Consider the following 14,990-nt stretch of genomic DNA (forward strand, 5'->3'; position numbering starts at 1 on the left):
ATTTTAAAAGAAATTTTAAAAAGTTTACAATTATTATTTTTTGGCGAGGGCCAAACTGTACTTTCAATATTTGCAGTTCAGTTGGTCGCGCTGCTGGTTTGGTCATGTGTTAATCCCAGGATTTTAGAGAGGGGATTCGTAAATCGTCAGATTAATGAACTGTAGGAAATGACAGCATTAAAGGGTTCGCTCAGAGAGGATCGAGACCTTTAAATGTGTCTGTTCAGAGCGGAATGACACGGTGTCTGGCGTGACAAATGAGGTGGGATTACACACCCTCACATGTATAGAGAAGGATTACGCCCCTTCATATATACAAAGTAGGATCAGACTTCCCTCGTATGTATTCATTAGGGGAATTGAGATATCTATGTTGGTGCTAATGTATATAGTACTTGTGTGGGGAGCTTTGGTCCCGCCTCTTGAGGGGAGTACTGTTGTGTATGTACGTGTATTTGTGTGGGTTTAAGGGCACATATGCGTTTGTATAAGTCTTAATGGATATGTGTTTGTGAATGTATATGTATTTGTATTTTTGTGTTTGTATATATATATATATATATATATATATATATATATATATATATATATATATATATATATATATATATATATATATTAGGCTTGGGAAAACTCCTTCCTCCGACTCCCATTCAGCGGTTATCACTGCCCGTAATCATTGCACGCACGTTATCCGTAAGCCAAAGCGTTTCTTTATTCAAAGGTAGTGCGATAACCTCTCCTCGTCATCCACTGATAGGCCTCTCTGGTCTGTAGCTCAGGGCATCGCTAACAACTTCTGTCGCTCTACCTTTCCCTCACTTTTCCGTCCTGACGGTACTACTGCTGTCTCTTCCATAGACAGACCGACTGTCTTTGGTTCCCGTTTCTCCTCTAACTCCACCTTGGATGATTCTAACATTCCTTCATCCCCTGATGTTCATCTTACTATTCCTATGCCTCATCACGTAATCTCTTTTCAAACTGTCCGACAAGCGCTTGTCTCTCTCTCTGGACACAAGCAAGGCTTATGGTCCTGATAACATCCAACCCCCGTGTGCTTGAAGTGTGTGCCTCTGAACTTGCACCTGTATTTACTCGTCTATTCCATTTCTATTAGAGAATCAAAATTTTTCCTTCTTGGAAGCATGCATTGGTACATCCCATCCCTCCACTCTTCCGCCAACAACCACAGTCGCCCTGCGCCACCACGTACCACAGTAGCCCCTCTCCCATTAAGTACAATAGTGGTCCTCCTCCACCGAGTGCCACATTGGCCCTCTTCCACTAAGTCCCACAGCGGCCCCCTTCCACCAAGTGCCACAGCGGCCTCCCCACCAAGTGCCACAGCGGCCTCCCCACCAAGTGCCACAGCGACCCCCTCCCACTGAGTGCCACAGCGACCCCCTCCCCTCCCACCAAGTGCCACAGCGACCCCCACCTCCCACCAAATGCCACAGCGACCCCCCCTCCCACCAAGTGCCTCAGCGACCCCCCCTCCCACCAAGTGCCACAGCGACCCCCACCTCCCACCAAGTGCCACAGCGACCCCCACCTCCCACCAAGTGCCACAGCGACCCCCCCTCCCACCAAGTGCCACAGCGATCCCCCCCCTCCCACCAAGTGCCACAGCGATCCCCCCCCTCCCACCAAGTGCCACAGCGACCCCCCTTCCCACCAAGTGCCACAGCGACCTCCCCCTTCCCAGGCCAAGTGCCACAGCAAGCCCCACCCTCCCACCAAGTGTCCACAGCGACCCTACCTCCACCAAGTGCCACAGCGACCCCCCACCAAGTGCCCAGCAAGCCCCCCACCAAGTGCCACAGCGACCCCCTACCCTCCACCAAGTGCCCACAGCGACCCCCCCACCAAGTGCCACAGCAAGCCCCCCTCCCACCAAGTGCCACAGCGACCCCCTCCCTCCCACCAAGTGCCACAGCAAGACCCCCTCCCACCAAGTGCCACAGCGACCCCCTCCCTCCACCAAGTGCCACAGCGACCCCTCCCTCCCACCAAGTGCCCACAGGGACCCCCTCCCTCCCACCAAGTGCCACAGCGACCCCCTCCCTCCCACCAAGTGCCACAGCGACCCCTCCCTCCCACCAAGTGCCACAGCGACCCCCTCCCTCCCACCAAGTGCCACAGCGACCCCCTCCCCTCCCACCAAGTGCCACAGCGACCCCCTCCCTCCCACCAAGTGCCACAGCGACCCCCTCCCTCCCACCAAGTGCCACAGCGACCCCCTCCCTCCCACCAAGTGCCACAGCGACCCCCTCCCTCCCACCAAGTGCCACAGCGACCCCCTCCCTCCCACCAAGTGCCACAGCGACCCCCTCCCTCCCACCAAGTGCCACAGCGACCCCCTCCCTCCCACCAAGTGCCACAGCGACCCCCCCCTCCCACCAAGTGCCACAGCGACCGCCCCTCCCACCAAGTGCCACAGCGACCCCCCTCCCCCTAAGTGCCACAGCGACCCCCTACCTCCCACCAAGTGCCACAGCGACCCCCCCCACCAAGTGCCATAGCAAGCCCCCCCTCCCACCAAGTGCCACAGCGACCCCCTACCTCCCACCAAGTGCCACAGCGACCCCCCCACCAAGTGCCATAGCAAGCCCCCCCTCCCACCAAGTGCCACAGCGACCCCCTACCTCCCACCAAGTGCCACAGCGACCCCCCCCACCAAGTGCCACAGCAAGCCCCCCCTCCCACCAAGTGCCACAGCGACCCCCTACCTCCCACCAAGTGCCACAGCGACCCCCTCCCTCCCACCAAGTGCCACAGCGACCCCCTCCCTCCCACCAAGTGCCACAGCGACCCCCCCCTCCCACCAAGTGCCACAGCGACCCCCCCCTCCCACCAAGTGCCACAGCGACCCCCTCCCCCTAAGTGCCACAGCGACCCCCTACCTCCCACCAAGTGCCACAGCGACCCCCCACCAAGTGCCACAGCAAGCCCCCCCTCCCACCAAGTGCCACAGCGACCCCCTACCTCCCACCAAGTGCCACAGCAAGCCCCCCCTCCCACCAAGTGCCACAGCGACCCCCTCCCTCCCACCAAGTGCCACAGCGACCCCCTCCCTCCCACCAAGTGCCACAGCGACCCCCTCCCTCCCACCAAGTGCCACAGTGAGCCACCATTATTGACTCCTTACATTATATATTCCTTAGTCTGCCCCTCACGTCCACAACTGGTTCCTCCTCGTTAGTCCTCACCCCTGAGTCAGTGATGCCATCCATGTGTGTGTCCCCCCTGAGTCAGTGATGCCATCCATGTGTGTCCCCCTGAGTCAGTGATGCCATCCATGTGTGTGTCCCCCCTGAGTCAGTGATGCCATCCATGTGTGTGTCCCCCCTGAGTCAGTGATGCCATCCATGTGTGTGTCCCCCCTGAGTCAGTGATGCCATCCATGTGTGTCCCCCTGAGTCAGTGATGCCATCCATGTGTGTTCCTCTGAGTCAGTCTTACCATCCATGTGTGTGTCCCCCTGAGTCAGTGTTCCCTGGGTCAGTGGCGCCTGTGGCCATCTTTGTGTTTACATGATAATGTCATTCATATGTTTTCCCCAGAATATGATGTATTAATCAACATGTCTCCCCAGGGCCAGTGACGTCATTCCCTTTCCTCCCTCCCTCCCCAGACACTGACATCATACAATTATCTCCCTCGGTTGTCCAGCTATCTCCCTCAGTTGTCCAGCTATCTCCCTCAGTTGTCCAGCTATCTCCCTCAGTTGTCCAGTTATCTCCCTCAGTTGTCCAGTTATCTCCCTCAGTTGTCCAGCTATCTCCCTCAGTTATCCAGTTATCTCCCTCAGTTGTCCAGCTATCTCCCTCAGTTGTCCAGCTATCTCCCTCAGTTGTCCAGTTATCTCCCTCAGTTATCCAGCTATCTCCCTCAGTTGTCCAGTTATCTCCCTGAAGACTTTGACGTCATCTGCTACTTTCCTCTGAGAACGACAGTAGCGCCTCCCTCGGCCGCGTCAGTAACCCGTCCCGTCCTGCCCTACAGATCGCCTCGGCCGGGGGCAGCCTGCAGGCCGAGTGTCGGCTGAGCCTGGGACCCCACCACCATAGCGCCTTCAAGACCCTCCGCGTCAGGATCCGCATGATATCCTACGTCGACAACTACCACTCTGCAGGTGGGTCCTGGGGTTGGTTGTAGGTGGGTGCTGGGGGATGCAGGTGGGTCCTGGGGTTGTAGGTGGGTGCTGGGGGTGCAGGTGGGTCCTGGGGTTGGTTGTAGGTGGGTGCTGGGGGTGCAGGTGGGTCCTGGGGTTGGTTGTAGGTGGGTGCTGGGGGGGTGCAGGTGGGTCCTGTCTGTCCCAGACTGTCTGTCCGTCCCCGGTCGTTCGAGACGATGCCAGACACGTGATGATGAACCCCCATACACAGTTGCCAGTACTTCACCTACATCCTGGCAAGATAGAAATTGCTGGCAACTGGGTGAAGTGTTTTTGGAATGATATTTCATTTCTCTGTGGGAAAGCTTTGTGGGCATTATGAGATGTATAGAGAAGGGAAACGATGGGAAGAATGATTACACCATTGAACAATGCCAACCGCCGTTCAGGGTGTGGTGGCCAGGGAGCGGAGGAGTGGTTAGCCAGTGAGGGTGGGAATATGGTAGTAAGGGAGAGTGTGTTGGCCAGGGAGGGAAGAACTGGTGGTGGTTAGGGAAGGTATGATGGCTAGGGAGGGAGTGGTAGCTGTGAGGACGGGTGTGGTGACCAAGGTGAGAGGTTGTGATCGTTGTGAGGAGGGTGATGTAGTCTTTCGCAGGAGGGAGCAGACGAGGGTCCGGAGGGCCCGAATCTGCTAGTGACCACTGAAACAACCGGGCGAGTTTCACAACCTTACTAAAATACTGACATAACTTTACAGTCAGTGAAACAACCGCGTGAGTTTCACAACCTGACTAAAACACTGACATAACTCTACCGTAACCTACTTTCCTCTTGTCTGCAACTTCATTTTACTGTGTTTCATCTCACAAAGCTTCCACCATGACTGCTATCACCTGTTGTATGTTATTCGATATCATGAATTTATTTTCCTTGAAATATGATCGTCAGTCTCGTAAAAAACTTACTTCTGTACGACAGCTGTGTTCAGTGTTATGATAACTGGACGAATATATGTGAGAATATCAACACAAAGTTCTGAGTTCTCTAAGATACGATGTGTTCTTCCATGTCTCTGTTATTATGAACTTTTCATCATCATCATCATCATCATCTTGGCATGTTCGACCCCAGACCCTTGATCATATCTTAGGCACGAGCCTGTTTCTAGGTGGGTGCTGGGGCTGTAGGTGGTTCTGGAGTTGTAGGTGGGTACTGTAGGTGAGTACGAGGCTTGTAGGTGGGTACTGGGGCTGTAGGTGAGTACTACGTTTGTAGGTGGGTACCAGGTCTGTAGGTGAGTACTAGGTTTGTAGGTGGGTACTGGGTCTGTAGGTGAGTACTAGGTTTTTAGGTGGGTACTGGGGCTGTAGGTGAGTACTAGGTTTGTAGGTGGGTACCAGGTCTGTAGGTGAGTACTACGTTTGTAGGTGGGTACTGGTGCTGTAGGTGAGTACTAGGTTTGTAGGTGGGTACTGGGGCTGTCGGTGAGTACTAGGTTTGTAGGTGGGTACTGGGTCTGTCGGTGAGTACTAGGTTTGTAGGTGGGTACTGGGTCTGTAGGTGGTTCCTAGTGTTGTGTATGGGTGATGGGGTTGTAGGTGAGTACTGGGTCTGTGTGAGGGTACTAAGGTTGCAGGTGGGTGCTGGTGGGAAGACCCTGCTGGTGTGTTATGGCCTCATCAGTCTGCAGCGGCATGTGTTGCTGTATTTCCCAGTGGCGTGCTAAAGTTCCTCTAAGATGCCTCTTTGGCATCTTGCATGCATCTGGCGAGTCGGAAATATGATGTGCAGGTTAAGGAAATCCATATTTTTTTTGCACGAAGAAAGTAATATGTAGGGAAAGTAAGCAACAAGGGATGGTAAATAAATCACTTCCCCGTACACAGATGCTCTGAGGGTCATTTTTATATTATTTTTTTTTTTTTTTTTAGGTGGGCGGGGGCTCCAGTAGCGCTCAGTAAGTCGACCACGTCCACCATGCGAGACCATGGATCACGAGGTGTGGTGGTGTGTACGTGTCTGTGTAGGGAGAGCGCGGGGCAATTTGAGCGTTAACTGGTCGGTGTTCTTCGTTGCGTCCGTGGACTCATATGGAGGGTTCTGGGATGTTTTGAATCAGTGTGTGTAACGTCTTAGGGATGGATGGTGTGCAGGACGTGGACTGGTTAGTGTGACTCGTGTTTGTCTAGGAAGTGTGGCTGCAGATGGATGTGTATGTCTGGTGGGGGGGTGTCATTTGGAGTTTGAGTTAGAAGAGTCATTTTTTTTTCTTTTTTGTGCTTTTTGGGTACTTTCACAGGGTATGTGTTTAGTCATTGTTATGTTTGTTGTAGGTGAGGGGATCTGTGAGTGGAGGTTGTTGACGTGTGAGGCGTGGGTGAGCTTTTTATTTCTACTTGAGGGTTGGTGGATCATGATGGAGTGGTTTGTGTGGATGGGGTCCGGTGCTGCTGCAAAGGTGTGATTGATTTGGGAGGATTTTTTTTGTGTCTTCATTTTGTAAGTGTTGAGTTTTGTGTTATTTGTGGTTGATAACTGTTATGTTTTCTGTTGAGATGGAGGAAGACCAAGCAGGTGAGGCGTAGTTTAGAGTGGAGCGGATGGTTTGTTTGTAGAGGATGGGAAGGGATTTTATTTCTTGTCCAAATCTGGGGTCAGTTAGTGTTCCGAGGGAGTGTAGTTTTTTTTGTTTTTGTCTTCATGTTTTTGGCGCCGGGAATGAATGACGTATAGTACGCGATGCCTAGCATGATTGGTGCTTTGGCGCCGGGAATGAATGACGTATAGTACGCGATGCCTAGCATAATTGGTGCTTTGGCGCGGGGAATGAATGACGTATAGTACGTGATGCCTAGCATGATTGGTGTTTTGGTCATTGGAAGAAATCGTCCATTGAAGGTGACTGGAGGGTGTGAGGTGGACTCATGCCTTTCTATCGTGGTAAGAGTGATTGAAGGCTTCTCCGGAGATGCAGACATTCTGTTATAGAAGAGCCAGTGTTATAATTGTGTCATAATGTGCTTGTACATGTTTGTTATAAATACTCTGTTCTCAGGGTGTTGTGGTGTGATTGTGAGGGACCACTCTGGTCTCAGGGTGTTGTGGTGTGATTGTGAGGGACCACTCTGGTCTCAGGGTGTTGTGGTGTGATTGTGAGGGACCACTCTGGTCTCAGGGTGTTGTGATGTAATTGTGAGGGACCATTCTGGTCTCAGGGTGTTGTGGTGTAATTGTGAGGGACCACTCTGGTCTCAGGGTGTTGTGGTGTGATTGTGAGGGACCACTCTGGTCTCAGGGTGTTGTGGTGTGATTGTGAGGGACCACTCTGGTCTCAGGGTGTTGTGGTGTGATTGTGAGGGACCACTCTGGTCTCAGGGTGTTGTGGTGTGATTGTGAGGGACCATTCTGGTCCCAGGGTGTTGTGGTGTGATTGTGAGGGACCACTCTGGTCTCAGGGTGTTGTGGTGTGATTGTGAGGGACCATTCTGGTCTCAGGGTGTTGTGGTGTGATTGTGAGGGACCACTCTGGTCTCAGGGTGTTGTGGTGTGATTGTGAGGGACTCCCCATTTGAGAGGGCCTTCATGTCTTGGTGGTCGGGCAGGAAGAGGGTAAAGAAGGTTGGGGCAAGAACTGATCCTTGGGGAACCCCTTTTGGTGGCGGTTATGGGTCCCAGCCAGTGGCGGTAACCGCTAGACCACACAGGTTACTGATGGTATTTAGCAATTAATCGTCACATTTGCTCGAACACCCACTGATGACCTTTCGTCAGTGGTAACGTTACTAGCAGAACTGTGTACATTGTATTGACAGTGGTAGAGAGCCACTGACCAAAGGTTGTTGTACGAGAACCGGAGACAGTGGGCTTAAGTGTAGTTTCCAGCTGTATCCAGTTGTATAAAATGGCACGAAGGAGAGTACGGAGCCATATGGAGAATACAGGATGTAAAACTGGTTTTTTTTTTTTACAAAAACTCCTCGCTGTTTTTGTTTGTTTGTTTGTACAAAGATACATATGTCTGACTTGTTTGTTGAAGTATCTGCCGCCAGTAGCGAAAGACACCCCTCCCCCTCCCCCCCTAATTATGTATTAGACCTAATTATGTATCCAATCTCAAATAGCTTTTGTCCCACTGACAACACACTTGCACTGTGTAATACTGTCGGGAGAATAAGAAAACGACGACCTTGTTGAAACTGGGGATGGAGGAAAAAAAAGAAAGAAAACCTTTGTGAATCCGTTTTTCAAAATCTCTCCTGTAGTTGGGATTTTGGAATCCCACGATTGTTTACCAGGGCTTGCCGTGCTCTCAACCCGGCTCGCCTCGCTGGGGCTGGTTTATCTCTTCCTCTCACTGGCACAGTTCGGTTTATCTCCCGCTGTAGTTGAACTTGAACTGAGCACCCAAGTGATGGTTGAACGCCTGTGTACCAGGGTGTGTCACAGATGTGTTGGTTGAGCACCTGTGTACCAGGCTGTGTCACAGATGTGTTGGTTGAGCACCTGTGTACCAGGGTGTGTCACAGATGTGCTGGTTGAGCACCTGTGTACCAGGCTGTGTCACAGATGTGTTGGTTGAGCACCTGTGTACCCGGCTGTGTCACAGATGTGTTGGTTGAGCACCTGTGTACCAGGCTGTGTCACAGATGTGTTGGTTGAGCACCTGTGTACCAGGGTGTGTCACAGATGTGTTGGTTGAGCACCTGTGTACCAGGGTGTGTCACAGATGTGTTGGTTGAGCATCTGTACACCAGCTGTGAGACTTGTTGGTTATGCTCCTGCTAGTGAGAAAACATGTGAGGAATCCAGACAGTGACGAGACATGTGAGGAGCACAGACAGTGACGAGACATGTGAGGAACACAGACAGTGACGAGACATGTGAGGAATCCAGACAGTGACGAGACATGTGAGGAACACAGACAGTGACGAGACATGTGAGGAGCACAGATAGTGACGAGACATGTGAGGAACACAGACAGTGACGAGACATGTGAGGAACACAGATAGTGACGAGACATGTGAGGAACACAGACAGTGACGAGACATGTGAGGAACACAGACAGTGACGAGACATGTGAGGAACACAGTGACGAGACATGTGAGGAACACAGACAGTGACGAGACATGTGAGGAACACAGACAGTGACGAGACATGTGAGGAATCCAGACAGTGACGAGACATGTGAGGAACACAGACAGTGACGAGACATGTGAGGAATCCAGACACACGCTGGTGTTATTGAGTTTGATCCTAACATGACTTGACGGAGTGTGTGTGTGTGTGTGTGTGTGTGTGTGTGTGTGTGTGTGTGTGTGTGTGTGTTTTGTGTGGCCTCAAAGCAAGGACACAAGTCTGTGTACATTTATGGGAACTAACTAGATCAGGTATTCCTAAAGTATACGCAAACACGAGGGGAGAGAGATGAGGTAATCTGTGAGATACTGAACCGAGGGCTTACCAAGTGGTAGACCGGCACACTGGGTGATGCGGGAGGGAAGACTCTGACATGACGGGAGAGGTATGAGGGAAGACCAGTACATTCCGGGCCAACCGGGCTCAGAGATTGTGTCAACACTGCCACACACAGGTTTACCGCACGGTCCTCTACAGAGATGCGCAGGTGCTGGAGAAACAGTCTTGGGGAAAAGAATCTTGAAGACAATTTAGAATGTCGCTGGACTAGAGTTAACGAGAGGGTTCCATTGATTCTGCAGTATGGTTGGGGGGAAAATAAGAACCTGTTGGAGAGGTTCAGCGAACCGGGCCGACCTGACAAGGACTATTTGATACGTCATTGGGACGAAGAAGGGGATACAAGAAGCATAATCTAGGTAAGGTTATTTCCCTGCCTGAGTTTAGTAAGGTCGTAAGTGGCTAGTGTCGGTTGATGTAAGGTCTGAGGCACGAGGTGAGGCAAAGGCCTCAGGGAGGAGCTAGTGAGGGCAAAGGAGGAGTTTGGGATCCTCAAGTTGTGAGAGAAGGTCATTTAGGGGACGAAGTGAGGAAACGGGGCCCGTGAGGAAGGACTGCTCGAGAGGTGAGAGTGTGGCAGAACACGAGACACCACCAGCAGGAGCGCCAGGTATTGAGAATAACAAAGACAAGGTTGGTACTCACTGTTCACAGGTAAGGAAGCATACCTGACGAGGAAGGAAGGGTGTCGGAGGCGATGGTAAGAGGATTGAACCTAAAGAATCAACGCTGGAAGTCAGAAGGAAATCCCGAGGAAGGCAGAGTCTGTCGTAGTTATGTTTCTGAAAGGGATCGGAACACTTGGAAGGGAAGGGGAGTGTGCCTGAAGACGGACGATGAACTGTGTTCTACAGGTTACCGTTAGACGTGAGTAATGACGACGTGATTTTCTTGTGACGCTAGGTGGCCTGGAGAGCCAGGGTACAATAAGGAAACAAGAACCGGAAGGACGTAGGTCACTGCTCTTTATGTCGGAGGCTCCAGTCTCAGCAGGCGAGTGTGTCCCCACATCGAGGCCAGCCCTGAACTGGAATGTGGAAAGGATCAAAGGCGAGGGAGAAATGAGAAGGAAAAAAGGAAGGATATTTGAGTCTGGGAGGAAATGTGAAAAAAATTTTTCTTTTATTAGGAATCAAGTTGTCGTTAGGAAAGACATGAGTCAGTAAAGAGCTCTACAACTACGCGCTGCAGGAAAAGAAGCAGACGTCATAACGGGCATTGCTTGGCTCTAGCTAATGACTTGGGGGGCGTACAAGCAGCCACCTCTCGGGAGCAGACACGAAAGCCGTATCTACTGATGGAGAAAAGGGGACGAACATAGCGGCGCACGGCAAGAGGAACAATATTGAGGGAGTTGATAGGTCGTGCTGCTGTGACTCAACTCTGTCTGTTCAGTATGTAGAGGCAGAACCTCCCCAGATATGAGAGCAGTTGACAGCTGTATTGTATACAAGGATGGATCAGTGAAGGGGGGAAAATGACGGTAGCTAAATATGGACTCCATTGGTGTAACGTTTAGCGTTCCTGACCGTGACGCATTCACGGGTCGCCCAAGGTCGAGCGAATAGGTTCGACTCCTGGTTGCGGCAGTCAGTCCACAGTCAATCCAGCTGTTCATCCACCCCAATGAGTTGGTCAATAAAATGGCTACCTGGCTCAGGCTAGGATATGTATAGCGTTAATGGGATGGCCTTGATTAGGGCCTCAGTTGTCCGTGTCGTCTCAGCTGACATAAAAAACAGATCTTCAAGCTCATAATGAGGGAAGGATAGACAGAACTCAGTTGAGCGAAAAGGAAATCACGACTGACTGGAAACTGTTGTTATGAAGAAGACGAACGATAGATACAGAGGAGGAAAAGGAGGAGGATATACTCAAAGAGGCAGATATGCCATCCGGATGGAACTGGAGGAACCTGCAAAGAAAGGTCTTCGCTGAGGAATATGTGTGTGAATCGTCGAGGATCAGAGAGGAACTTGAACTCACACACTCCAGGCATCGTGAGCAGAGAGTTTGAGACTGAACCCAGCAAAGATATCGGTCAGGCCATATGTAGCCTTCCCAGAGACCAGCGATAACAGGTGGAGATAAAAGAAGACGGAGAGGAGAAAGAACTAGCTTTCCTCGTGGCGGAGACAGGGGACGGGCAGAAAGAACTAGCTTTCCTCGTGAGGGAGAGACAGGGGACGGGCAGAAAGAACTAGCTTTCCTCGTGAGGGAAACCATAAGATTTAAAGCAAGTTCTAAGCCTCCAAAATACAGAGGCCATGAAAGTGAAAACATTTACCTGTGGACCTCCACTAGGGAAAAGGGATCCCCTGGTACTTGAGATGGATTACACCGTGAGAGAGAGAGAAAGTATTTAAGAATAGAACGACCAACAAGAATAAGGTGAAGTATAAGGCAAGGAGACATTAAAGCCTCACACACTTGCTTCAGATGAGGGAAGGAACGAGACTCCTATTTACTGGACTCGGAGTAGAGTTGTGGTGTCACAACCTGTGTGAGATCTACAACAGGGTTGTAGGCAAGTGGGTTATAGCTATAGAATAAAGAGAGGAGAAACAGAGGAAAGATTAAAAGAATGCTGTGGCAGGTGTACGAAAAATATAGAATCAAGGGGAACACAGAGAGACAGTGGAAAGAATATATATATATATATATATATATATATATATATATATATATATATATATATATATATATATATATATATACATGGAAACCAGAATTGACTCCATAAAGCAGTCTATCACCTGGTCATGACGACCTTACTGCTGCCAGTCTGCTGAGGGATGCCGCTGTCTTCGACCACTATATTGATCGATGTGAGGGACCCTCGACCATACATTGAGACTGATGTGTGGCGACCAAAAGAAAAAGACAGAGAGCAAAAATAACCACCTGTGTGAGGAGTTACTTCGTCTGAAGTCTCTGGAGGAGCAGAATGTGGCATCACTACACGATGGCATCTTACCACTAGTACTTCAAGAGGACCTGGAGACCCTTAGCAAACTACTGATGCTGTTTAAGGTTTCTCCTTAGTGAGGGCGATGTTTTCCGACAGAATGGGAGAGAGTCAGCCTGTGTTCGACAAAGGTGACGGAGAGTGAGTCTTACATTATAAGCCACGGCAGCAGGGAATAACATAGACCCAGAAAGAAAAGATCTTACGTGGCGGATCGACTGGGGTTCTGCGAACTAGTAAACAACATCCTAAAGGGACGGATGAAAGGATTGTTTATTCATAGGCAGCCAAAAGGCTTTTGAAAGTGTTTCCCTCAAGCTGGGGTCAGACGGGGGCTGATTAAATCGACTGACACCTTTCTGACTGGGAGGGAAGATAGGACATGTGTCATATGAGCCCTGAGAGCCCTCTCAAGGTATGCGAGGGTGCGGGTAGCAGGTGGGGTTCCTCATGGTACAGTGCTGGACACTCGGTCATTTCTGATCTGTGTCAGTGATTTGCCAGACGAGTTGGATTCTTGCAGTGGTTGCTGATGATGCCCAAACTACGATGACAATGCGTCAGATGTCGAAAAGAAACCTCATCAAAATGCTGCCGCGTTCAGACATTGATGTCTAATGAAACGTAAGGCTAAGGAGTGCAAAATCTTGAAGTTGGGAAGGAATGTCATCAGGCCAGACGGTGAAGACCATATTGGAGGAAACATGTTGTGCGCGTCATAGTGTGAGAGGGACACAAGGCCTCATATCCTATCGCACGTTTCATCAAAGCATCATGTGAGGAGGATCAGGTGGGAGACAAACCATATTATGATCAAATTTAGAATGACCTTTATGACCATAGACACTGAGGTGTTTAAGAAGATATACGCGACGTACACTTGGTCAGAGGTGGAATGTACTGGAACGGTCTGGTCTCCTTACCTGAAGAGTCACATTGAACTGCTGGAAAGGTTCCGAATGAATGCAACGAGAATGACCCCAGACCTGCGTGGAATGAGCTACGAGGAGAGGAAGGGAGGCCGTCTTTCTGCTCACTTTAGAAGGTCATACAGTTCATTGATACTAGAAGAGGCACTTGAAGATATGTAGACACCTGGAGATGAAGCATATGAGAAAGTACTACTTCAGCACCAGAGTTGTGAACACACGGAACAAGCGAAACGGAAAGGAAGCATATCTGAGTTGAAGAATTCCGAGACTTTACGTGACTGGATCTCTCCCCAGAGGCAGGCTCCCTCTCCACACCTACAGATACCTGGATAATGAGGTCATAATAACAACAACAGGAGGAGGACACTCTCTTCAACGCTGGGAATGCGACAGCCTCGTCCAGACAGCTCTCCAGCAGATCAAGAACAGCGACCGCTCCATCTGGTTCCTCAAATACAACTTATCGACCCCCGCCACATACTCCGGTCATCTGATGTTCTTCATCAGCTGACGAAGGTGATGCTGAGCTTCGTAATGAGCTGCATGATGTAGATGGTTCAGATGATGGACGCCTGACTGACCTTCACTGACTCCAGGTCTGTGGCCCGTTAAATCCAGGAACAGAGTCACCAGACAGAGAGGCTAATCAAGTTATCCAGGCCGTTCGAAAGTTAGGGAACCGAAGTCCTCAAGCAAGGCTCTGAAGTTAGGTTATTGGTAAATAGTGAAAAGATACACAGTCTACAGTGGAGATAAAACGCTGGAGAGAGAGAGAGAGAGAGAGAGAGAGAGAGAGAGAGAGAGAGAGAGAGAGAGAGGGGGAGAGAGAGAGAGAGAGTGTGTGTGTCTTTTCCCGGAGGAAAAATCATGATACTAACTGGAAAAAGCAAGAAGGATAGCATTGTTTTGGTCGCGAGGCACTCGTGGTGGTATTAATGGTCGTGTTTGTTAAGACTTGCTATTAGTACCAGAGGAGGAGTGTGGTGTGTGGAGTGCATTTGCTGCTGGTCTTGGTACTACCTCAAGTTCTGAGGAAGCCCTGCGAGGAGAGAGAGAGAGAGAGAGAGAGAGAGAGAGAGAGAGAGAGAGAGAAGGGAACTTGCACAGCTCAAAGTGTTTCATGTGTGTCGTTTGTGGCTAGTAGTTGCGTGTGTAACGAGAGAGCTTTACGTGTGTGTTGACCTGTCTCCTAACCTAGTTTACACATTAGGGTGCTTCATATACCTCAGTGACGAGAAATCCATGTGGCCCCAAGACTCCACACTTTACCTTTGGTCAGGTTCATGTAATTCGAAAACCAGTAAGGTCTCCCACCTCGAAGTATTGCGGAGGTATCATCAAGTTGCGTCCCACCTTGTGATGGTATGGTCCGGTCTGGAACAGTCAGCCTTTATTCCATATAACATAGTGAAGGATCCCTGACTCGTTGCATGAGCGACTCGTATGAAAATTACACCAGCGCAGCAGCCAGGCCCCACCGATGCCCAGATAG

General features: G+C 50.5%; 1 long non-coding RNA gene across 1 annotated transcript in view; it reads left to right on the forward strand.

The window, feature by feature from the left end:
* LOC139756548 (uncharacterized) overlaps positions 1-14,990 on the forward strand; it is a 144,856-nt gene that overhangs the window by 83,340 nt on the left and 46,526 nt on the right. The window contains exon 3 of the long non-coding RNA XR_011714377.1: positions 4,009-4,138. This is a non-coding gene — a long non-coding RNA (uncharacterized lncRNA). The remainder of the gene's footprint in view (positions 1-4,008; positions 4,139-14,990) is intronic.

Source organism: Panulirus ornatus, chromosome 2, assembly GCF_036320965.1.
Source record: "Panulirus ornatus isolate Po-2019 chromosome 2, ASM3632096v1, whole genome shotgun sequence".
Classification (NCBI taxonomy): domain Eukaryota; kingdom Metazoa; phylum Arthropoda; class Malacostraca; order Decapoda; family Palinuridae; genus Panulirus; species Panulirus ornatus.